General features: G+C 45.9%; 1 long non-coding RNA gene across 3 annotated transcripts; it reads left to right on the top strand.

The window, feature by feature from the left end:
* Nucleotides 1-23320, top strand: LOC146765813 (uncharacterized). Of its 3 annotated transcripts, none has more exons than XR_014949290.1 (5): nucleotides 1-740; nucleotides 1864-2017; nucleotides 7322-7480; nucleotides 9203-18292; nucleotides 18442-23320. It is a non-coding gene; the product is annotated as an uncharacterized LOC146765813 (long non-coding RNA). The 3 variants fall into 3 exon arrangements; XR_014949291.1 differs by having other exon boundaries at nucleotides 7322-18292; nucleotides 18442-18677; nucleotides 20966-23320; XR_014949289.1 differs by having other exon boundaries at nucleotides 7322-18292.
* The last annotated feature ends 2826 nt before the right edge of the window (nucleotides 23321-26146 follow it).

Genomic DNA, 26146 nt, shown 5'->3' with positions numbered 1-26146 from the left:
TGGGGCAGTGGAAGTGGCCCTGCCATGGCAGGGGGTGAAACAAGATCACCTTTCATATCCCTTCCAAGCCAAACCATGCAGTGGTTATTTCCAGCAGCGCTGTGAGAGCCCACGAGTTACCCAGAAAGGAGCCCTGCACTTAGTGATTAGTGCCAAAAACCACCCACATTCCACCCCAGCCCCTGCCTGCCCCCAGCACGAGACACACTCAGTTCCAACGGGGGAGATTCTGTCTCTGATAGGAGATGACCACATTCCTTCCTTGAAATTTGTCTCCTCCACGTATCAGAAAACATGAACAAATAGCCATAATCTGCCCTGGGGAGCAGAGCAGGCTGCTTTTCTTTTTCTTGGCTGGCTCAGTTCGTGCTGGAGTTGTGGGACTTTTCATCTGTGCACTCGGAGGAGCAGAGTAAAAGTAGGATGATAAATTGTGGAAAAAGAACTCGCTGGCTTTCCTCAGAACCTTTGGCCTGCAGCTCCTCCTCTCGCTGTACTCCTTCCAGCACCCCAGAATTCCCTGCCTCCGTGCATGTTATGGCACCTTTGGGATGTGTTAGTCATAAGAATGAAGCTACTGGTGCTTTGCAGGAATATTTTAACTCTGGCTCTCACAGGAGAGCTCTGACACAGCCCTGCTGGCGGCACGGCCGGGGAGCGCTCGCTCGCTGATGCCTCCTGAGATTCCAGCCTGCTCCAAAAAAAAAAAAGGGGGAAACGGCCAATTTTTATTTCCTCAGGTATGCTGGAGGTCCTTGTGCTGTTCTTTGGTGGTGGAGGTGAGGGCTTTGGGGTGTGGGGTGGAGGTGGGATGGAGGCAGGAGTGGTGGCTCAGAGGGGAGCTTTGTGTCCTTGCTCCTCTGAGCAGCATCACCAGAGCCTGAGGGGAATTTGCTTCTCTATCTCGAGCCCATGAGGGCTCTTTCCTGCCCTGGGAAAATTCACATTTTTCCTTCCAGCCTGGGGAGCCTCCTTGGCACTGGAAGCTCCATGAGATTCCTGTCCCCGGGGCGAGCAGAGGCAGCTGCAGGAGCTGGCAGCAAAATCTCCTCTAGTGGTGCCCTGTGTGCCCAGAGCCACCCGGGCTTGGGCTCAGCCTAAATTCACTTTCTTTGAGCTCATTTGGATCTCAGGACTCGTCTGTAATTGCAGATAATTCACTTCTCCCCGCAGGGCAGCTGATAAGTGGGAGCTTCCCTGACTTTATGGATATTTGCCCCTGGGGGCAGGATCCTGTCAGGCTCTTTTCATCTCAAACAGGCCAATCTGGAGCCATTTCAGCAAATATTGCAAAAAGTGAGGGCAAACCAAACCCTCTGTCTGTCCGCTTTTGCATTAAAGTGTAGAATTCCTGGTTTATCCCAGCAGGACTAGTGCCAGCCCTGGTTTGGAAAACTTTCCCTGGGTATTTTAGGCCCAGCTCAGTAACAAGCAATGACTGGTCCAAAATTATCTGATATTATTATAAAATATTTTCCACCCGGCTTTTTATCAAGCAGTGCATCAGCAGAAAGTGAGGACGACTTAAAATCCCAAAGGATTTAAATTAAAATATTCAGGTATTATAGGTATATTCAGACCTTTCATACTAACAGTAATTTCCTAATCCTTGCCACTTAACCATGTGCATATTATGGATATGATGGAAAAAAGGAGACAAAAATGGTGAGAAGCAAAACTTTTCCAGCCTGTCCACATTAAATATTCTCAAACTGAAGAGGCTGTGGCACAGAGAGCAAGCTTTTAAATATTTCTCTCCTTCAGACAGAGATCTGGGGGACAAAAATACATTAAAACAGCAAAGTGCAGTGGTTAGAAAAGGTTTTGTTGAATGAAATGTCATTTTTTTGGTTTTGCCCTTAGGGAACAATAAGAAAATTTCTCTTTCTGAGCCTATCTCCTTCTGAAACGAGCTCCAGGAGTGGTCACAACCTGCCATAAAAATGCCATGTGCAAGAGAATATATTTAATATCGGGCAAGCAGAATGGAACGATATGATCTGTTTGGGGTTTGAAGGTAAATGTTTAGACTTTTTTTTCCCTTTGAAATAATCTGGGAGAGATTCTGGTTGGCTCAGTGGGAAATGAAATCACGGAGGATTTATGCCATTGAGGACAGGCTATGATGTCAAAGACATTTGGCCCGTGGCCATAACCTTTTGTGTGGCTCTGGTTGACTCTTATAAATAAACAGCCCCGCTCAGCTGCTGCCTGCAGAGGAGTCCCCAGCACTTGGGAGCCCTGAAAAGCAGCACTTAAAAAATAAAAAATTGAGGTAAAAGATCGAGGGGAAAAATCTTTCTCCCCTCAGCACCTCTGGGCTCTGCAGCAGGCCTGGGTAATGTTTAAAGCAGCAACACCAAAACTGATCTGACTTTCTGAAACTGCTGGCTCTTGTTGATTTGTTATTAATCAAAAACCCAGACACGTGGTCGATAGTGTCCAGCAGCACGGGCTTTGCTCCTTCTGTCCTGTTTGTGGTGTAGAAAAGCAGATTTTGTTGGGTTTTAGAGTCACTCCAGAGGCTTCTGAGCTTAGCACGGGTGGAGTGGTGCCAGGGCAGTGCCCAGGCAGGAGAGGTGCAAATCCCACTGCAGAGGGACAGGGAATTCCTGTCACCTGTGCTCCAAACCTGTCCCCTGAGGCACCCCCAGCTGTAATTCCCATCACACCTGAGCAGACCATGCCCAGGACTTGCCTGCAGCTGTCTCAGCTCCCTGCTGTTATTACTGGGGTCATTTTCCTCTTCCCACAGAGTTGTTTTCCCTCGGGGTTTTGTCCCTGGGGGTTGTGTTGCTGATGGTTCTCCAGGTGCCAGTCCCTCAGCGGGGTCCCTGATGGATTGCCACCCCTTTGAATGCCACCCTGGAAGGATGCAGGGCCTTTGGTGACCACAATTAGCAGCATCCTGGTGGCCAGGGGTCTGTGAAGGTCCTAGCTGAGCTCTGTGCCCTGCAGGGTTTTGGTTCCTAAAGCCCTGGTGGTCCCAGCTGTGCTGTGGGATCCAGCTCCAGCCCAGCCCTGGGGTTTGGGGGAGCACCTGGCAGGACTGTGCAGCTCCCAGGGCCAGAGGGGCGGCCTGAAAGTGCCCCAGGACTGCTGGGACAGCTCTGCACAAAGCCAGGCAGCCAGAGGGGCAAGAAGAGCCTGAAGGGTTGTGCCAGAGCTGAGCCACAGCCACTGCCTCCAGGGCTTCAAACATTTTCCCTTCTCCCCTTTCTTCCACTGAACAAAGCAAAGAAAAACATCAAGAAGGCAGAAAATGCTTTTTCGGGGGTCTGTGCATCCTCAGGAGCAGCCAAAATTCAATCCCTCTGTCACCTGCAGGCTGCAAACCTCCCCAGGGAAAGCCCCAGAGCCATGGAATGGTTTGGGATGGAAGGGACCTTAAAGCTCATCCTGTAAAATGCATCCCCCTGATGGAGGATCTGTTTTTTTTCCTTTGGGGTGGAACGACCTTACCCAAGTGCATCCCCCTGATTTAGGATCTGGTTTTTCCCTTTGGGATGGAAGGGCCTTAAAGCTCATTCATTCAAGTGCATTCCCCTGATTTAGGATCTGGATTTTCCCTTTGGATTGAAAGGGACCTTAAAGCTCATTCATTCAAGTGCATTCCCCTGGTTTAGGATCTGTTTTCTTCCCTTTTCCTTCTCTCTTGGTACCTCTTTTCCATCCCTTTCTTGTCTCTGACCACACTCAGCTGGACTCTGAGTCTTTAATGTCATGGAGTGACTTTGGCACAACTCCCAGGCTCTGTCTGGGGCTCAGAGGGCTCCAAACCAAGAGCCTGGACCAGGAATGGGTCAGGTCCCTTTGTCCTGGTCAGGAGCACACTGCCCTGCCAGGTGTCCTATTAACATTCTGACCTTAATTCGCTGACACACCTAATTAGCACCAATGTGCAAAACGTAGCAGAATATTGAGCAGAAAACATCTCAATTTGGGCAGGTTTATACCCTGTAAATATTATTTCCCTTTAATTTCATGTCTCTTCAGCAGAAACATCTTCCCCCAGGAATGGAGCCTCCTGGGCAGGGTTGCAGGGCAGAATAAGAAAAGAACTTTAACCCGTGCTGTAAACCATTTATTAATATTAAATAAGCCCCTGCCTTCTTTCAACACAAATAAAATATTACTGCTCTCCATGATGAAATATGCTGAAATGGAGCAAAGATTTCTATTTTTCCAAAACAAACAGTCTTCAAGTGAGGTCTTTTTGCAATTATTTTAGAGATCTTTTTGTGGATTGGACGGGGGCCTAAAAATAATGTAGATTTGAAGCTCTGACAGTACCAATAATTACAGTGCTGTAACTCAGCTCAAGCACCCCACTTTCCTCTGACTATCAGGGCTCCCTTTTTCTCCTCGAAGTTCAGAGCATTTTAATGTATTCTGGTTGAACATTTAAACCTCAATCACCAGCTCCTCTGGAAAAAACCACTCTTGTATTTTTAGGACTGGAAAAGGACAGAGGGAACTTGTTTCTCCCTATTAAAGCTGTAATAAGTGTCTCTACTAATCAAGGGGGGAGGGAGGGGAAGAAAGGGAATAATGTGGCAGTTTTAGTGATCCAATTGCATCACAAAACAAGAATGTGAAGAGTGAAACACAACCACCAAAGTGTGGAGCTGCTCTGACATCTGACAGCCCTGGAGGTGCCAGAGCGGCTCTGTGCTGGGGCAGGTGGATGCAAAGTCCCAGCTGAGCCCAGCCACCACCTCCAGCCTGGCAGAGCCAGTCCTGGTCCCTTTCTGCACCTGAATCAGCCCACAGCAGGATCCACGGCCAACCCTGGTGCTCTCTGCGGTAGAACTTCCAGAGAAGCTGTGGCTGCCCCATCTCTGGAATGTCCAAGGCTGTCAGAATCTGAGCTATTGATGATCCCAAGATTGTAGAAAGTCTCTGTCTGTCAGCCCCGCTGCCAAAGCAGAAGCCATAATTGGTCTGTGCTGGTTTCCAGGTTGTTTATTCTGTTTATCTCTCCCATGTTCTGCTGCCCTGCCCAGCTCTGTCCTGCAGGGCAGCGTGTGGGGCTCTGCCCTCAGTGGGATGTGACAAACATTCAATACCAGAAACTCCCTGGGCTGCATTTACAAGAACGTGCCAATATCTGTCACCTACGTTGGACAGTGTGTCCCCAGCCTGAACCAACAGAAAAATGCCAACACCACAGTGAGACATGGAGGGCATGGAGAAGGAGAAAAAGGACAAGGCACACCCAATTTCCTCCATCTTGTCCCCTTTGGACCCCTCATCTAGAATCCCAAAAATTTACTTTTGCACCCGTGCCACACTTAATTATTACTTCTATCAAACACTCAGAGCTGGTAATTCATGCTGTAAGATTGAAAACTCTTTTCCATGGGCAGAGATCACAGCCAGTGTCTCTGGGGGCTCTGTCCAGGGGGTTCCTGACCCCTGCCAGGGTCCCAGGGCAGCCAGAGGGAAGCCCTGGGCTCCCACATCAGGCCAGGTTTGGAGCACCCTGAGATAGTGGAAGGTGTCCCAGGGGTGGGACTGGATGGGTTTTAAGATCCTTTCCAGCCCAAACTGCTGCATGATTCGGTGGTTTCAATGTGTGATCTTATGTCCCATCCCTCCCTGCCAGTGGGAGATGGAATTTCATGTGCCAGGGAAGCAGAAGGGAGGAGCCAGGGCTGCTTGCTGCACCTTTGGTTGCAGTTCAGCATTGCTCCAGAAGAAATTAAGATGTAATCTTGGTAGTTTGATTAATTTGGGATTAGTTTTTGGAGATGTTTTGAGGCTCATTTAATGAGAGGCTCATCCTGAGACAGGAGGGACGAGGCATTGGTGAATGTAAGGGAATGTTGGATTATTTCCACTGCTCTGTGCCACAGATTGGAAGGGGAAAATAAATACCCTGGTAGCTGAGATAATCCTGGTGGAACAATCCTGTAATATCTGCTGAAAGCTGCGTGCATGACTAGACTGGGGACTTCCAAATGGGAACATTTCCAATGTCTCGCCTCTGATTTAAATTCCCTTAATTCTACCCTTGAAGTTCCTAGTCCTTTACACTTAAAAAGGCAGAAATGCTTATTATTTGTGCTTGGGAGAGGAGAAAAGATGTTTGAATCTCAAAATGTGCTTTTTTTTCCTTTTTCTTTCCTTCAGAAAAATGTAATTGCACACAAACCCCTCTAAACAATTCTCCTCGGCTGCCTGAAGAGTCCCTTGGCTGAATTGTAAATCACTATAAAGCGCACCAAAATAAAAAAAAAATAGCAAGATCAGGGCATAAATGAGGTTTGGAGCTGTCTAGTCTGGGGTTCTGTGAGGTAATTAAATGAAGGAGACTTTCTGATCTATAGGAGGGTCAATGTGGCAGGGCAGTGCTTTGAACCATGGGCTCATTAAGGCACAATTGCCTTCTTTGCTGCCTGGATTGTTTATAACAGAGGCTTATTTTGGAGCAGTCAATAACTGGAGAGCATAAATCACTGGGCAGAAGGAGTTATTCCCACTTCATGGGCCAGAACCTCAGCTGGTATAAATCCCTGCTGCCCCAGTGAAGTCACCTCAGTGCTTTATCTACACAATCCCAAAGTCTGGCTCATGCTGCTCCCCTTGGATTGGGATTGTTTTCATTCTGTGGGCACAGATTTTCATGGGTGAGATTGAGGTGGAGCTCATTGGGGTAGGTAAAAATTAATTTTGTCAAGTCTGAATGGTTCTCTCCCTGCCCCCTTCATTTTATTACAAAAGGAGCTACCCTGTGAATTCTTGCTCAGAACCATTTCCCTGAATCCCTCTGTGGTCACTTGGAACATTCCCCTTTCCTAAATATTTCTGTTGGGCTTTGGATGATTTAATGGTGGTGGTTCTAGATTTTAATCAAATTCAGAAAGGACATCCAGGGGCTCAGCACTGGCAGGGCAGTGATGGCAGCACACCCCATGTCCGTCAATCTTCAGAGGGATGTGCCCAGCAATTTTGGGAATGTCTAAGTCTGGTTTTCCACGTGATTTCAGCACCAGGGCACCAGCTCTGCTCCTTGGGGACCTTCCTATTCCCCTGGGTAGGGCTGGGTTCAGCCAGATCACCATCAGAAGGATCTCCAAAATCTCCTTCAAAGCTGAAGCTAAATCTCTGTAAATGTTCTCTAAAACTGAATCTTCAAAAACTTCCTCAAAAGCTGAAGGTCAGCTCCAGACCTGAAGATTTTTGTTTATCACCTGAGTGATGGGCTGGTGTTGGATATGCCCAGAAATTTTGGGAATGTCTAAGTTTGCTTTTCCATGTGATTGCAGCACCAAGGTTCTGACTCTGCTCCTTGGGAACCTTTCTGTTCCCCTTCCAGATCACAGACAGATGGACTCCCAAAAATCTCCTTCAAAGCTGCAAATAAATCTCCATAAATCTCTTTGAAAACTCAAGAGGAATCTCAAAAGCTGAAGATCACCACCCGAATGATGGTCTGGTGTTGAATGTACCTGGAAAACCTCCTCCCACAGCCAAGGTGAGCCCAAAATCTGCTTTAAACCCCTGCACCACCACTGTCAAACATCCCTGCCCCAAGCACTGAGGCAGCCCAGCTTTGCTCCCCTCAGTCCCAGCTCATCCTTTAACCAAACCTCATTAGCAGCAGCTAATTAAACAAAAGCTCTTTGCAGCGTTGTTCCCGTGCTGGCTGGGAGCAGAGCTGGCAGCGTGAGGTCATTTTTGTGCCCTGTGTCATCACGCTGATGTCAGGGCTGCTGTCAGCACTGTCAGGGTGGTGTTTATGAAGCTGGAGGTCGATATTAAATACTGGATTTAGGATCCATTGGCACAGCTGCAGCTCGGACTGCCTTTGACCTTCTTTGGCTGACAGGGAGCCAGAGGGGTTTTTCCATGGCATTAAGTTAAAGGAGTTTCCACTGCCCAGCTTTCTCCTCTCCCTCCACTGTATCACAGTCCCAACTCTTACTGGGAATGATAAAAAAAGATTTCTCAGAGGAAATAATAAAAATTTATGGAAGAAATCTCCAGAGAACAAAACATCAAACCAGCAGAGAGACAGAACATGAGGAAACAGCCAAGGAATAATGTGAAAAATTGATGAGCAGAGCTGCAGATACTGGAAAACAATAAACAAGCAGAATCTGCTTAACCAGGGATGATTGTAATGTTATTTCTCTGGGTTGAAAACACTGAGTTTTACATCCATCTGGGATTTTGGCACTCACACAATGGTGTGTCCAGGCATTTCAGCTCTCTGCTGTTCTCTTTGAGACACACAAAAATTATGTCCACTGGTTTTTCCATGAAAAATTACCGGCGTTTTATTCCAAGCTGTTTCACAAATCAAAGCTGTCACTGCAGCGAGGGTGAAACATTCGCCGGCTCTCATCGCTGTCCTCCTCCCCCTGCTCCCAGGGGAGGGAAGAACATATGTGTTTGAGAACAAATAATCATCACTGCCTGTATTAAATACCATTCTCTGGCAGAATAAACCTGTACCTGTGAGGCAAAGCAGAGGGGAGAGGATCTGCAGGAGCAGGGACCTGCATATCAGAAAAATATTTGTATCCCAAGCCCGGGAGGCTTCTCCTCCTTTCCCTCTGCTTCTCCTCCAGCCCTCTGTCCCTCTTCCAAGCTCAGCTCTTGGGCTGGGCAGGACAGATTTTATCCCCACTGTGTGTAAGATGGCACCCAAACTTCATCTCAAGTGATGCTCCTGGCTGCTGCCACATGATAAAACCTCCAGAAATGCTGATTTGGTTCTCTAAGCAAATTGAAGCCTGGGAATTTTCCTGCTGATGATTTACAAACGCACACCCCCACCTCATCCCCATGAATTTGGCTGTCTTCACCATCTGTAAATCCACCACCTTCACCAATCGATCCTTTTCCCACCATCTCCCTCCAACTCTCCCAAGCAATTTGGAAGCCTCAGGCCCCCAGCATTTCTTCCTGAACCCACGATGGCACTTTTCTCTGAACGTCCTCTTAGCCTGGAGATCTTTCTTATGCTCCTAATCTTCCCCAAACCATCATTTCTTATCCAAAGCTGCTTAAGCACTTCGGGGAGGAACGTTCATTTCCAGGCAATATGTGCCCAACCTTGGCTCAGGGCTGCTTTGCAAGTGGAGCTGCCCATAATCCGGAATAAAATTAAACCTTAATCACTGTGTTCTGAGGGGAAGATTTGTCACTGCCCAGCAAACAGGGATCTTAATGAAGACGTTGTTCCTTGCAGGGCACAAATCCATTCCCATCCGCTGGTTTAAAGGGATGTGCAGCTGTGTGCAGGAATGGGGGATTTTCCCCCTCTGAAGCAGCATGGTGCTGTCAAGAGAGGTTTGTATATTGATATATAAGCACTGGAAACCCTTAAACATGGATGCATAATTATATATATCTGTCTGAATTCCATTAAATCAGCAGGACACGGAGGGTTCACCTCAGTGCCAGGAGCTGCTGCAGGGCAGCCTCATCCCTGCTTGTACAAATGGACCTGCAGATGAATTAAATCTCCTTTTCCTGCTGTGACACCGTGACAGGGGTTAGAAATCAACCCAGGTCTCCCGAGCCACCGCCCCTGAGCACGAACCACAAGGATCCTTTCACCCTCTCCATTCCTCAACTGCTGGTAATTACACTTAGAAAAGCTCCGGGAGCCAAAACAAACAAGGGAGACGTTTCCAGTGAGCTTTCAGTTTGTTGTGAGTCCTTCCAAGAGGGTTTTGTGCACGAGGCAGTGCAGAAAGCTCTCAAGTTGCTGAGCCCTCTCCCCGTGCCTCCGTGCCGAGCGCGTTTGCGTCCGAGCTGACATCGGCCTCCTTGGACGGGACGTTTCCTCCCTCTCACATGATGGGAAAAACAAATTCCACGCTGACCCGGGACCCAGCCAGCGTGATCTGGATTGGTTTCAAAGGACAGGGAATTTGGTCACTCAGGACCTGCCTCAGAACTGACTGGAAGCAATTTTATTATTATTATTTTTTTTTATTTCCCGTCATACAATTAAGCGTGACCTCATGGGAAAAGCATTCTTGGGTAATGTACAGTCCCTGTCCAAAGATTTCCTATTAATTATATTTAATTTTAAATGCAAGCAGTGGACAAAAAAAAAAACCAAAACAGGCATTATTGGATTTTTCTATGCTACATGATTTTTTTCATGGACGTGAAACATCCAGCTTGCTGGATCCTTGCTCTGCACTGAGTGACTGGAATGTGCTTATCACAATGAATCTGTTGGAGAAAATCATCTGTATTGCCTTTTTTTTTCCTTGGAGCCCATTCATCCATGACCTCACAGAGCTTCCCAAGAGTTGGCTGAAGTCTGGGCACCTGTAATTAGTGATAAAATCTCACCTGGCACCGCATTTCACCATCGACACAAGTTATCCGGGAGATGTCGTTCAAGGGAAACCTGTGGGGATGTTTCAATCCTGTTATTGACTTTTCTTCCCAAGCTTTGTAATGAATTCCTCTGCCCCAGGCGGGCACAGCTGAGCTGGGCTCTGCCACAAACGCCTGTGTCCATCTGGGTGTCCCTGTCCCAGCACTGCTGACTTCCCAGGGTCTGTAAAACCATGGAGATGTCAAAGTGACACATGGTGATGTTTTCCAATCAACATGAAAAATTAAGGAAGCTCCAGCCCACGGGAGCACGGCACGGTGGGAGACACCACTTGTCTTTCTCTTCAAACCTCACAGATTTCTTGGAATAAAGGATCTAATCTAGGAATAAAGTATTCTCTCTCACTCTCCAAACTGGAACTCTTCAGGGTGAAGGTCACTGCAGAATTCCTTTGATGTGATATCAACTTCCAAGGAAGTGATTTTTTATGAGTTTGGGCCAACAGCACACGTAAAAGTGCAGGAGTTTCTGCTTGGCTTTGAGACCAGTGAATTCATTCAGATAATTGGGATTTAAGCCCTGAATTCCCTCTGGAAAAGAGCAGTGGCTTTGGGACACCCCTAAGGGAAAATCTGACTGCAGGGTTTGGTGCTCAGTGTCCAGTGGGTGCCAACCCCAGCTCACCAGGCAGCTGTAACTGCACATCATGTGAAGTGTCAGAAAGTCCATATGGAACTGGGTTACGGATGAATTCACCCTTCTGGGACAGAATCTAGACAGGCTGATGCCCAGTTTTCTGTGCAGCCATTTAAGCCCAGCCTACAGATGGTGTTTTACCTTGGAAATTCCCACCTGGAGAAGTGTGGAGGTGACTGAGACCCCAGGGTGTGCAAACCTGAGCACTCCCTGACCCACCCAGCCCCTCTGGGGAGCAGGTAGAGCTGGATCTCAGCACAAGCCTGGGGACACACACGTCAAAATTCCAGGCTCCCTCTGCTGCAGTCAGCTGGCAAATGGTGGCTTAGTGCTGGCCAAACCTGGTTTTAGCTGCCTCTCTGGATGGATGAGGTAGAGCTGCTATAAAATGAACACTGATCCACTCAAATTTATGTTTTGAAGCTAAATTGAGCAGATGATTTTACGATCTGACTACAGCCCAGTCCAACCCACATGAAGAGAAGGCTGGAGCACCAATCAACCATCTCCTGGCCAACATGGCACTGCTATCAGGGGAGATTTCCAGCAACCTCTGCCACGAGTTGCAAGATGTTTATGAGAAGCAAAGAGAGTTTGAAATGACATGACATTTAATTTCTTAAGGCAGTAATTGCCTATTTCCTTACCAAAATTAGAAACAGCAAACACTTTGTAAATCCCTCCCTCCAGCAACCTCTATTGTGATTCAGATTATTTTCTTTAGGGCTGAGGCATTGATCCCTTTTCCAAGAGAAGCCTGGGATGGGCTGATACCCGCTGAGCTGAGCTCAAATTCAGTGCCAGGGGGGCAGTGCCAGCTCAGAGCTGCTGCAGGAGCCAGGTGAACGTGCCTGCAAGGGAATGACTGAGGCAGCTGCAAGGGATAAGTTTCACCTCCTCGCTCCCCAAGGAGAAAACAACTTTACTCGCCATTTGAGTCCTCCTGGAAGCTGCTCTCCTTCAAAACTAACAGATGGGAATGGGTTTTCTTGTGGGGTTTGTTGTGTTTCACCACTCAAGCTGAAGGTGAGGAATAGCTGGTTCAAATATGAGTATTTGTGGGGATATAGAGAGAGGATTGTGGAATTGTTTAGGTGGGGAGGGACTTTAAAGATTATCCAGTTGCACAGGGACACCTTCCACCATCCCAGGTGGCTCCAAGCCCCATCCAGCCTGGCCTTGGACACTTGGGATGGGGCCTCCATCTGTGGGATGGACATGACTTGTGGCTAAAGTTTTAATTAGCACAATTATCCTCTGACGAATGAGTGTTACTGAGCTGACATCAATTGCGTCTCCCTTCAACCCCTTTCAGCCACATGCCCCAGCTACAAATATTTGCAAAACGCCTCAGAAACTCCTCGAAATGGTTATACCCCAGTTAATGAGAAATTCCAGTCCTGCATCAAATCATGCTTGGAATGCAAACTAAAACTGCTGGGCAGGGCAAACGAGGGATCATCGCTCTCACACGTGGTTCACGGAGTGCTCTGGGCTCCAGGGATGCTGCTCTACCTTCCGAGGCTTCAGAAGGACGTGAAATTATCTTGCCCCAAGCAGGGATTGTGGAACCTTCCAGTGCCTGCAGCACAAACCTGCGTAAACACCGGGAGACAAAATTAACCGGGATAAAGACAGGAGCTGCAGATCCCACTGACAGCAGTGGACACAGGAATAAATCTTCTGTCTTCCTCTGAATGGGATCACCAGGGCAGTTCTTGGAGGAAAGTGTTTCTACTACTGAAAATACCACAACAGAGTTAATTCCAGGGTATTTCTGGTGGGTGGTGGCTGAAACCAGAGGCAGCTTTAAGATGAGGTGAAAATTAAAGTATCACACTGAGTGTGACAATGTGGTTACATCCTTTTATCCTGCTGTTGGACCACCAGTATCCCACCCTTTTAACAGATTTCCTTCAAACATTATTTTTCCTTCAAACATTATTTTTCCTTTTAACATTATTTTTTTTCTCTCACGCTTCTGTACCCTTCTGATCTCATTTCTCCAGGTTATTTTAAAGTTTATATCTTTCTCTTTTTGTCTTTTGTGGCCACTCCAAATTGGGAAAATTGTGATTAGGGCTGAATATACAAGAAGGAAGATTATCCCTATGGTCTCACAGCTTTGCTAAGGACACTGTGCACATGAAGAATTCCTGTAATTCTGGAATCCGGCATCACTCCAGGAGGTGAATCCCCTTTGGTGGCTGTCAGATATTGCTGCACATTGGATTCAAAAGCTGTTTCAAGCAGAATACAGGGGGAAATGAGCAAACATCTTCCCATGGAGCACCTGGAATTCTGAGTGTCCCATCTCCCCTCTTCAGCAGACACCTGTCTGTTCAAACCAAGACACCCTGGTGGATGCCAGAGCGAAGGGAGAATCACCCAGCAATTGTGCTGTGAGCAGGGAGCAGTGCTTGGGATAAAGGTTTCCCGGGATGAGATCATCAGAGCTCTTTGGGGAACGCCTCGTCGTGCCCACAGGAGTTCTGTGGCAAGAAAAAAAGAAATCAGCATTCTTCAAGGAAAAGTGCTAAAAGATTTTTACCAATTGCCTGCTGATAAACCAGTGGAACATCTGAGTATTTGTCTCTTGGTTTTGCAGCTCTATCGAGACCAGCAAAACCACAGCAAGGGTTGGACTTGCTTTGCCCCGCTGCCTTTTGAGCCATTTGGTGTTTTCTGAATTCCTCCCTCTCTCATTTGTCATTTCTGCTGTGACTTCCCAGCAGGCAGCAGACACAAGGTACACGCTGAGTGATCATCCTGTTGGGTTTTCCACATCTGACACTCAAAAATAAAAATACATGGAGGGGAAAGAACCATTTGCTGCGAGTGATAGCGGCTCTGCTCGTGGTTCCACCAGGACATCGCTGACGTGGGGACGCTGGGGACACAGGGGAACAGGAGGTGTGGTGGCCATGGAGCCAAAAGGATGGGATGTGGAAAACCAGTGGCAGGGCAGGAGCAGGGCACGAGGCTCTGTGAATCAGCTTGGGGCTGCCAGGTTGTCCTGGCAAACCCGGGCTTGGTTTAAAGTTCCCCTCAACTGATTTATGGGCTGGATGCAGAGCTATAAATCCTGCACTGATTCTGCCTTGGGGCTCTCAGGGAAATCCAGCTGAGCTTTGTCCTGCTTTTTCACATAAATACAAAAGCCTCAACCCAAATTCTGCCAAATCAGGGGGAATGTGCCAAAGCAGAGTATTTTTAACTGTCTTCCCCTGTTTTGTGGCTTTTGGGGTGGGCATAAGAAATAAATAAAGGAATACAGACAGTGTTCTGTGAACTCTGGGCATGACCTTTTCCACGAGGTGAAGTTATTGTGTGAGGCTTTCCTGTCTGAATGGGAAGGGACAGCACAATAAATGATCCCTCAGCAGATGCTGACAAATCAATCACGAGGGTAGGGACTAATTTCAACGTCCAGCCAAACTGAAATTGCTGCCGAGCCCCAGCTGGGTGTGAGGCATCCCTTGGATTGGGAGGGCAGCAGCAGCCCAGAACAAGGCAGTCACTAGAAAAGGCTAAAAAACTTCATTTCTTTAACACCAGGGGATAAGCAACCTCTAGATAGAAAGACACCGAGTGATTTACTTCCCTTAAAATCTGTTTTGTCTTAAAAGAATCTTTTTTCCCTCCTAAATAAAAGTCTCTCCTAAATAAACAGGGCTTGGATAAGGCCCTTACTGTACAGCAGCATCAGAAAGCAGAGCACCATGGGCAGGGACAAAAGCTCAGGCTGGCTGAGGTGATGGGGATAAACATGTGCAAATGGGTAAACAGGGTGATTTCTCCCCAAAACTCGGGAGATGGATGATGCTGGAGAAGCCTGGGCAGCGCTGGGGCTGGTGGCAGCTGGAACATCTGCACCGTGCGGTGTTTGGGTGGAGAGGGAGGGAAGGAGGATGGCAATCAGCCCTTCCCGGGAGGGGCAGAGCAAGAAAAGCAGTGTTTGTCAATGGGAAAAATGAAGAGCAGTGTTTGTCAATGGGAAAAACGAAAAGGAAAGCCCAGTTCCAGCTGTCAGATAAGCGAAGGGAGCGCTAAGGCTGGTGTCTCACCCTTCCTGCCCTGCCCTGCCCTCTGCGAACGGAACATCGCCTCTGCTGCGCGCCCTGCCCCGCTCTTATCGCTGCCATCACAGCCAGCACCGAGCGGTTCCTGTTGTTAAATCACCAAAACGGGCATGATGACAAGCGGCAGCAGCGCTCTCCATCCTGGGCACGACGGACCCGTCCTGCCCGAGGAGCGGGGATCGTGTCCAGAGAGGTTTGGGAGGGTTTGGTGATGGGGAAAAGGGACCAGGGGTTGGATTTATGGGGTTTTCTGACTTAGGAATGTTAAAAACTCTCAAACTGAGGGGTGTTTTGAAAACTTTTATTCTGTTTTCAGTCTCATGTGAGAGGTGAGACAATACAGGTGTTATAATTCACGCTATCACAATCAGAAGCTGACTATTTTTAGTTGCAATACATCATAAGCGTTTCTTGGCTTATTAATTTTTGCTACATTATGTTGTAAAAGCTTTAAAGCCAATCATCTAAAATTACCCCTGGTGGGTCCTACTCCAATGCATTTTCACAGTTCTATTTCCCCAAAGTATCCAGTCTTATTTACAAGGCCATTCTTTGCAACTTGTTTCTAGCTCCATTTCTCTCTCACCAAAGTCTGTCTAATTCTATGTATTTCTAAGTCAGCATTTCTTATCTCAAGGTTTGCATAGAGATGCACACTATGTGAGTCTTCTGTCAGGCCTTGAGAATTCTCTGCAAATCCATTTCTCTCATTTCCTCCTCTCTCTTGAATGGAAAAAAAAAATCATTGATGGTCCCATTCATTGTTTGTTGTGCACAGTGAATACACAAGGTACTGTGACTAACAGGGAATCTTCTCCCCCAGTGGGGTTTAGAGCCCACATCCTTCCCCTTTTCACTGCAGGATGAATTCCTGCTGAAGGAGGCAGAAAGCACCACCTCCTGCCCTGCAGGGTATCGACAGAACCCCTGTGTGCAAACAGAGCTGGCTGCCCCTTTTCACTGGAAATAAATATTGGGATAATGTCACGCTCACCCTGCAGTCCAGGCAGGTCTGTAAAATTATCATCGGGCTCGTTCATTCCAAGGAATTTTTCTCTATTTCCGATTCAGGGAAGTTTAAGGTGACAGGTGAACTTTCACTTAGCTTGGTCCCTTTGCTCCATTGACAGCTCGTGGAGCCCAGGCTTTGAGCCTGGAATATCCTCTGGAAATGCATCCAGCCTTGCTCTGAGGTGATAAAAACCTCTCCTCACTCCTGCAGGAATTTCTCTCCGCTATTAAATGGGTCCATCTAATTTCTTGCTACGATTTTATAATCAGTTGCTTCCAGCTGCTGGTTCTGGCTGCAGCCATCAGAACCGAGCAGAGCATTCCAGGACCAGCCTCTCCTCCCATTTCTGTCCCACTCTGCTCCCCTGTCTGTGCATTATTCTGCACTTGGCTTATTTTGTGATTTTTTTTTTTTAACACAGGATGCAGTGGATAAATAAAAGTTAAAACAAAGTGATTGTGTGTGAATGCTCCTGGTTCTGAATTGCCCTTTGTGTCAGAAATATCAGAAGGTGATGGGACAAGCTCTATAAATCCCCCTTTATGTCTGAGGAACATCAAAAGTGAGGGAACAAACCCAGCAAAGCCCTGATGGATTCTGCACCAGTCACTGGTGCTGGGCACGGGATTCTCTTACAACAAAACCCTCAATCTTCATCTTAGAAATAAAACAAATATAGAGAAAAGGCCCCAAGTGTGGCTGGAAGAGGAGTGCTTTAAAGTTTTAAAGCCAGGGAGTTTTGTCCTTCTCCTCTCTGCTCCAGACACACACCAGAGCGGGACAGGCTGCCAACATTAATATTATTGTTGGAAAGAGATTGATCCTGGAAAGTGAGTACATGAAAGAGGAAGAGAAACAAGGGATTGTTAGCTAAGGTCACTTTGAGGTCTGGCACACATGACCTGAAAAAGCCCAAAAACTTTGGATGCAATCCCCCCAAAGGAGGAATTGATGGTGATTACGCAGTTCCAAGAGCGCCCGGGGTAACGGAACAGTCGGAAATGGGATAAAAGAAGGGTTGGGTACCCACAGACAAGACTCTCTGCATGTTGGGAAGGCTTTGACAGCAGCCAGAAGCACTTTTAGGTGAGCCCACAGCAGCCAGCAGCCTGCCAAGGGTATGACCGGCCTGGAGAGTCTGGGAATGCTGCGAGTGGCCGGGCCCTGCGGCCGGGCACCGACTCCGCTCTCCCACCACTTCCTTCCCTCGCCGCCAACGGAACAGCAAAACAGAAAAAAAACAAATAAAAACGGGGTGTCTGCCTAGGCCAGATCCACATGCACTTCCCCAAAGGTCTTTATTAGAAAGGCTGGAGCACGTAGGGCTGAGGCTATCGGGGAATCAAGGACATTCCCTCCACTTTCCATTACGACACTGGGATTGAATGGAGGCTGGGACATCAGGAGCTGTGGCTTGCTCCAGCCCTGCCCACTTTCCCCTGGGACTGGGGAACTTGCTGTGCTCTCTTATTGTTTTAGAGTCCTCTAATAAACCAGTTATCAGGTCCAGGATGGAAGTTTTCCTTAGCTGAGCCAAAAAATCGGAGGGGTTTAAACATTGCTCTGTTTTCCCTCCGCTTTGGGGATGTTATACAGAGCTCTGGAAAGGGAATGTGGAAATTCAGCCTGCTAAAATATCCACTCGATCAGCAACAGGTACTTCTGTTAATAAGTGCAGAGTCCATGCCTGGAAAAAGCACAAAATGGGAATAAATTCCACAGACTCCTGCAGGGCTGAGATCTACACAGTGGGCAAGAAACCACTCTCCATTGAAATCTTCTCCTGCACTTTCTCCCTTTGTACAAGGTCCCGAGGCTAATTAGCACCTGGCAACACCTCGAGAAAGATGAAACCTCACTCAGCACGCTGCTCTGACATACAGTTAAAGGATCAGGGACACAGGAGGCTTTTTTGGTGTCTCATATCCCACAGACACCGAGTGCCTGTAAATTGAGAATGGGCTCAGCTTTAATCAGCTTGCTTGGCTCACAGGCAGGCTTAACGAGGCAAACCCAGCCTATCTGGGCTGGGATCAGACTGCTCCCAACTGCTCCTCTCTGGCTTTGCTGGAGCCTCCTTGGATTTGGAGCAGCGTGGGAAAGAAACCGCAATTAAAATTCACACGAGGACGTGAAGAAAGGGAGGAAGAGATGAAACACTAATTAAGCTTTATTAGTATTTTATTTTCTGTAAGTAAAAATAGCTTTAACAATGCTATGACTGTAAATATGAATTTGCTTGAAAGGTAATCACCAGTGCTTTCACTGAGGGGATGAGTGGTGGTCTCTGCTTTGCCTCCACTTATTTATTTACATAACATTCTTGTTTCTTCCTCCAGAATCCCAGCTGCTGATGGCCCTCACAGGGACAGACCCAAAAGGACACCAAGCTGCACAGAAAGAACCAGCAGAGTTTTGGATGAGTGCTCTGCTGGTGGCTTTGGTGCCACTTCCACTCTGACCAACCCCACCAGGTGTCCACAGTGGGTTAGCTGAGGAATTCAGGTGGACAGATTTTGGCTGCACATTCCTGGGAGAAGCAGGAGCAATTGAAGCTGGCAAAAGCAGCCTTTAGGTAAACGCAGAAACATTTGCAGTGGAAATGAAAGAGCCTCTCCTTTAATTAGCTCCTGGTGTGTGTTTGACAGCAAAGAAGTTGTCAGGCTGCTGTAGCAGACCTTGTGTTTCAGGTTGAGGGGAATCACCTCCAACCTGAACGAAAAATATCCACAGCAGTGCAGGATGCTTCAAATTCCCTGTAAAAAAGTTCCTCCTTATCTTCTCTGGCACTAATTCATGGAGCATTTCCTAATCCCAGACAACCTGGAGCACTGGGAAATGCAGGGTTTCGAGACAGGGAACGGGCAAATGCTAAAAGAGAGAAAGAAAAAACGCTTTTCCTATTTTCCCCCTCAAACTTTATTTGTTAAACCAAGCTTACAACAATCTGAATTTTATTTACTCCCCAAATATACGTAGAAAGACACCCAGCCACACAAACCAGCTGATATTTTTGATATTTTTGGGGATTCATCTCCCACGAAGATCTCCTGTGACTGCTTTCCCAATTCCTGTTAACACAACCTCCTAATGCTGATTATTTTCACACTTGTGCAGACAGCAGCTCCCAGAACCAATAATCACAAACCCACCCCTCAACACGCTCAGTGCTGGACTTCCCAGCCTGGCACTGCTATTCAAACCCTAAACAATCAGCTGAGCTCATTTGCACATTTTACCAACCTAATTAGCCCTGGCTATGATGAAGATCATGAAGATTTTTGTTCCGGCTAATAATAGTTGTACTTTATCTTGCTTTGCCTTTTAACTAAGCATGTCCTAATTGTGTATTTACATTTGCTGGCATGTGCAAAACATTTTAAGTAGCTGGGCAAAGCAGCTAATTAGGATTGTACATTCTGTGCTTGCGTGGCTTGGTGGAGGCAGCTTATCAAACATTGTGCACATTATTCATTAATTCAAAAATAGGGATTGTTCACGAGGGCCCTGGCTTAGTGAAACTTGTATCCAACAGACAGGATCCCTTGTCAAATCTTCTTTATCAAATCCTACAGAGTTTTGCTGATGAATGATTTGCAGCTACATCTGGGATGTATTTCTACAGAAGGTTTTGTTTTCTGCTTGCTCAGCTCCCATTCCCAAGCAGAATCAGGAATTCTCCCCTCAGACTCGATCTGTTGTTTTTCCTTTGCTCTTCCTCTCTCTCCCTTGGAAGATGGAATTGTGGCGTCAACAAATGCGTAGCGAAATGATCAATAAACAAATGTTCTGTGTAGAAATGGCCGGGTTTCTTCTTCAAGCACATTATGTGAGGTTGCTGCATAAAACACAGGCAACAATTGTGGATTTTAATGCAAATACTGGCCAGGAGCAACCTCAGATTGCAGGTGTCTCCCTGGAGGCCTCAGCAGATTGTTCTCAGTGAGGCAGGAGTGTGCTGGGGATAAGAGGAGCTTGATTTCCTTGCCATGAGGATGAGGAGGATGCATAAAACCCACAGCCTGTCCTCTGCCAGCTGCTGCCTTTGGCACCAGGGAGGCTCCACAGGAGAAGGGCCAGGTTTGGATCAGGGACATCCTGAGGGGTCTTGAAGATTTTCTGGAAGCAGAGGTGCTGGGAGACGGGGCTGCTGCTGCACAGACAAATATTTTAGGAAGAAATTCCTGGAATATTAATTGTAATACTAATATTAATTGTAATACTAAATTATTATACTAATATAATATTAATTATTAATACTAATTTCCCCACCTGTTGGGGTGGGAGGCCCTGGAACAGATTCCCAGAGCAGCTGTCCTGCCCCTGGATCCCTGGAAGTGTCCAAGACCAGGCTGGACATTGGGGCTTGGAGCCACCTGGGACAGCTGAAGATGTCCCTGCCCATGGTCTCTTCAGCAATTTTATAATTCTGTTATTTTTTTTATCTCCTTTTCTTTTTAATTTTCTCTTTTTCCTTCCCACTTTCTGTATTGAATTAGTGAAACTTGTGTCCAGCAGAGAGGACTTCTTATCAAATCTTTTTTAATCAAATCATACAGAGTTCCAGAGGTTCCATCCTGACTACAGCCTTTATTTCATTAAATTCACCTTGTGCCTCTGATGAACACCAACCCTCAGAGCAAAACAAGAAGCAAAAACCAGGACCTGGGCTGCTGCAGGCCTGGCAACTCCACTCCTAATAAAATCTAGCAGGCCCATTAATAAAAATGCAATTAGCTCCTCTAATTAACCTGCCAAGGAACCTTCTGTCTTTTCCTGGAAAACATGGAGACAGGTGTTCACTAGACAGGCAGTGATAAACTCTGTTTTCAGTGCCATATCTGACTTTGTTTTTCCTTTCAGGTGGATCCAAAATTAACCAATCTACAAGAAATCAAGACGTGCTGCTCCTCAGTAATTTGCAAGAAGTTACTGATATAATTAGAGAGGACATAAATACATATTTATATCTAGAAATAAGTATAATAGTTTTCAAATTTATCTCCCAGTGCACAGACTGGGGCCTGAACTACCCACCACAGTGGCATGAAGGAAATAAATAAAATTGCCTCAAAGCCTCAAATCCTTTTTTTTTTTTTTTTCATTTAATACTTTTTTGCCAGCTGAGGTTGAAGCTGGTGACACAAACATTAGAAAGGAACCTGTGAAATGGCACCTTCCAGGCCCAGATTTTGCCAGATAAGTGTTTTTGATAAGCCCCAAACCTCTGGGGCAGTGAAATGTATTTAGTGAGGATCCCTTTTAGTGCTGCCACGTTTTAAATTTATTGCAGGGCCTTGCAGGAGAAGCAATTACCTCTCCAATGTCTTCATCTGTAGGTGCTGATCAATAGCCAGAGTGCAAAAAAAGCTCTCCTGGCCAGCCCAGGTGGGTGCAGAATGGTTTGTGAGAGGCCCCACTATCAGAGCAGCTCTAATCAACTTTTCCTGTCTTAATTGATCAGGCACAGCCAAGCCCAAGTTCAGAGCAGCCTTTCCTAGAAGGGATTCCTGTAAATCAAATAAAACAGAAATAAAAGCTGGGTTTCACCAAAGAGCCCTGGCAGGTGATGGGAGGTTCATCTGAGAGAGGTCAGGAGTCAGGCCTCATTTCAAATCAAGATTAAATCTGAGATAAGGCTCAAGTTCAGAGGTTGAACAGGTTTTTTTTCCCTAATTTTTATGAGATTTTTTACTGAAAGTGTCGTTAAGAGCAAAACTAGACATGTTTTCTGCAAAATAAACCAGCCATTAACTGCAAGAAAGCAAAGCCAATAAATAAATGTGGTGTCTCTCCAAGCAAGGGTTTTTTCAGTGCTTCCAACCCAAAGAGAAATAAAGCTTGAGAAAATAAATTTTCCCCTCAGCAAAAATTATCTCCAAACAACCTGGCAGCTTCTGGGAGCTATAAAATTCAATTACCATCTTTTGCTTTGTGTGTCACTCTTCAATTAAACAGAAAGCAGAGGGATTCTAGGAGCATATTTAATATGAGATAATGTGCTGGATTTCAGGACTTTGGTTGGGATTCCATCCCAGGATGGTCTGTGACTTGTTTATGTCTTTGAAAATGGGAGGGGTGGGACTTATCCAGTGCATTTATCAATTGGAAAATTGATTAGAGATGCACTTGAGGACAAAAAGGAAAAACAGGGAACAGTTTTTCCCTGCAAATTGCTCAGTCCATGCCTGACACTGGAAGCCTTTTAGCAATGGGGTGAATTTAATCTTTGAGAATTTATCTCTTAATTTAGAATTTATCCTTGAATTTAATCTTTGGAGAGGGCTCTGAAACATTCACAGGACCACAAAATTCTCCATGAGGAGCAAGGTTTTTGTGATGGAGAAGGGCTTGTTGGGAAAACCTTGTGGAAGTGCCACAGGAGAGCATTTTTAAAAATCCCAGCCCTGGAAAATCTGCCCCAGGAGAGGTGAGCCAGGAGCTTTTCCTCACAAGGGACAGGGAACGAGTCAGAGGAGTCCAGAGCTCTGTGTCTTCACCTGGACTTTGCCAGAGTTTTTTAAGGAATTGTTCCCACTTCTCAAATTTGATTTCCTCTTCACCTGGACTTTGCTGATGTTTTTAAGGAACCATTCCCACTTCTCAAATTTGATTTCCCACCTTTCCACCAGGACTGACCCAACCTCACAGAACCACTAAGGGGGGCAAACACCTCCAGGATCATCAAATCCAAGCCGTGCCCCATCCCCACCGTGCCCAGCTGCCCTTCCCTGGCTTGCAGGAGGATTTGTGAAAATCACAGGATCTCTAATTAAAAAAAAAGCTGTTAAAATTCCAGCTTTTCCAGACAAAGGAGGATCTGCTCCTTCACCATCTGTGCAGCTGCTGGCAGGGTCAGATCCCCAAAAACACCAAAGGAATTTCCCCGACCCCAAAAACGCCCCAGGCAACGCCTTTATGAAGGACAGAGCTTCACCCCACTGATGGATGACAGAGGCATGAAAAGATTAATTTAGGTACCTTCCCTAAATATCTTGAGCTTAGGTTTCCCCAGGCTGCCAAAATTTGATTGGAAATCGCATGGGGGTTAAAATGTTCACTCCTTCTGCCAGTTCAGCACTTCCAGTTTGAGCTGAGAATGGAAATTTAGTGTTGAAATGGGAAAAAAAAAATGATGGGATATGCCAGGAACTTCAAGGAGGTTTGGGTTTGGAAGTAATAAAGGATCCTGATTGGATGTATTTTTACATATATATATACATATATATACATATATATATATATATATATATATATATATATATATATTACACATATATGTATGTATATATGTATATATGTATATATATGTATATATATGTATATACATACATATGTGTATATATATACAGATATGTATATATATGCATATATTTTTATTTATTATGTGATTATATTTATATTTATATTTATATTTATATTTATATTTATATTTATATTTATATTTATTTCTCTCATTCAAGTAGTTTCTTGATTACAAACCAAACAAAAGCAGAAAGCATAAAAAAGAACCCCAAACCTTTAATGTGCCTTATGGTCCGGAGTAGCTGGAAAGAAAATAAACTTTCCTTCCCATGTTTCAGCTGCAAGTTTTTTTATTTATTAGAGATTATTTAAACCCTGAAAGTTTGAAAAGATGAGAATAGAAAACAATAGTGGCTGCATGTGTCGACTTTCAGAAGAGACCAAAAAAACCAAAAAAGCTGAACGAAAAGAATGAAAAAATGCTTTGAGTATAAAGCAAAGGCCACCATAAATCATTGGACGTGCTAAATAAATCAGAGCGATGCTGATAAAGCTGCTTTGGCTGCTTCCAGACCCTTTTTGTAAGGTTTTTAAACTGCTGGTTACATCCCCTCTGTGATATGTGGTTGTGTAACTCATCAGGTGGGCCAAAAAAGGATCAATAAATAAATCTTTAAGAAACAGAAAAATGGGATTTGGCTCGAGGGATGAAGGAACCTGTGCAAGAAATTTCCACATTAAAAAACCATTGCTCTTTCTGGAGCGCAGGGTGAAGAAAGAGCCTGAAATGAAACAGACAATTCCATAATTTTCGGGGGGAAATATTTGTTATAAAACAGACAAGTTCACCAAAACATCCATCCCGAGATGAATTTAGAACAAAAGCCTCTCGTGCCCAGCTCTGCTCTCAGCTGTGAGGTGGAGTGGGATGGGTTCAGGGGATTTTTGGGAGAGGTTTGGGCTCTCTCTGTCCGTGCTGTGATTGTGATCCACAGCTGGTTTTGGGTGGAATTCTTCTCCAGAAGCTCCAAAAGTCTCCCTCTGAGCATGGAACCGGTTTTAAAAAAGAGGCAGGATGTCATTGTCCCCAAAGTTTTTGTGATGTCATTGGAAAATCAGGGAGCAGAGAGGCTTTTCCTAAAATCAGCTCTCAAGAGAAACTTCCCAAAAGGGCAGCAGAGTCCTGGTGTTGGACCAGCCTGGTCTGGGATGGAGTCTGCCCAAAACTGGGAGCCAGAGCAACCTTTAGAGAGCAAAAATACTCACCCTGGGCTAGGTTTATTTATCTTTTTAGTCCTATTGCCCCACTAGAATGGAAAGATTTCCCTCAAATACCAAAATATTCCACAAAAAGAAGAAAATAAATAACAAAGCTGGAACATGACCACAAAAACACAAAACCCTGAATTTTGGTGCAGGTATAACCTGGCAGAATTTGGGTTGGTTTGTTGTCTGATCAGAGTCAATACCTGATAAAACGTGATTTTTTCCACGTTTCCCCACTCCCATCCTATTTATTTAGAGCATGGTTATTTTCCCTATGGATTAAATTACTGGGGGAAAAAAGAACATGAAAGGCAGTGCTGGATAACTGGGTTTTCCTGTGCCTGAAAAATTGTGCAGGTGAGGTCATCACACCAGCCCAGCACACATTTTGGGTCTGGATCTTGGAAAAATGCCAAGCTTGGAATTGGGAGAGGGGAGAGAGGGGAGAGAAGGGAGAGAAGGAATCTCCAGTTCTTTTGGGTTTTGTTCTTCCTCACCTCATGTTTTGATGCCACTGGGGATCAGTGTGAAGTTGAGTCCTGTAAACTCAGTATCAGACCAAACCATGAGGCCATGGATGCAGTCTGGGCATTCTCCGGGGTGGGAATCACAGAATTCCAGAATCACTGGGGTTGGAAAAGCCCTCCAAGGTCATCAGGTCCAAGCTGTGCCCAGTGCCCACCTTGTCCCCAGCCCAGAGCACTGAGTGCCACCTCCAGGCCTTGGGCATCTCCAGTCATGAGGGCTCCAGACCTCCCCAAGCCCAAAGCTGCTCACAGACCTTGCTGAAATTTTCTGGGTTTTCAGATTTTGATGAAAATTCAACCTTCAAAACACAAAATAATGAACAGCCCTGAAAAATATCCATCACAGGTTGCACGTTTTGTCCCCTTTTCCCTTTGTGAGAGATCCCCATGACCAACAATCCTCATTTTACATCATTGGCTCTCTAATTTTGTGACCTCAGTTGTGCCAAATTGGAATTCTAAATACATCTTGAGGGCTGCAAAAAATCCCAGAACGTGAGACAGCCCTTGAGGGAAAAACATTCCCACTGTTTCTGCTCTTGGAGATTAGGGCAAAGTTACTGGGAAAGAGTCATGGGGTCAGTCAGAGACAGAAAATGGTGGCTGAAGGTGTCATATCCATCTTCCTGGTGCTAAATCCATCTTCCTGGTGCTGCATCCCTCTTCCTGTGCCTGTTTCTGGCTAATTTATACTTCTTTGGTCATAAAAACTGCCTTGGTTGCACAACTCTGGAAAAAAGATTGTAGATGAGCAGCCAGATCTTTCTATCTGTGCTTTATCTCCATCTGAGCTAGAGGCTGGGAGTCTTAGTAATTAAAAATAGATCAAAACCTGATGGAAATGTTCATAAAATTTGGATCTGGGTAATTCAAAAGGGAAAACAGGTAAAAGGTCTGGCTGCAACTCTGAACTTCCTCTGCTTTGGGTTTGTTTGGGTTCTGGGTTTGGTCCATCTCAATAAACAGAGCTGACAAGCAGAACTTGCTTAATTCATCATCATCTGAA

The sequence above is a fragment of the Lonchura striata genome, chromosome 18, assembly GCF_050655825.1.
Source record: "Lonchura striata isolate lonStrDom1 chromosome 18, ASM5065582v1, whole genome shotgun sequence".
Classification (NCBI taxonomy): domain Eukaryota; kingdom Metazoa; phylum Chordata; class Aves; order Passeriformes; family Estrildidae; genus Lonchura; species Lonchura striata.
Note: the sequence above shows the minus strand (reverse complement) of the source record. Positions and strands in the feature narration are given on the sequence as shown.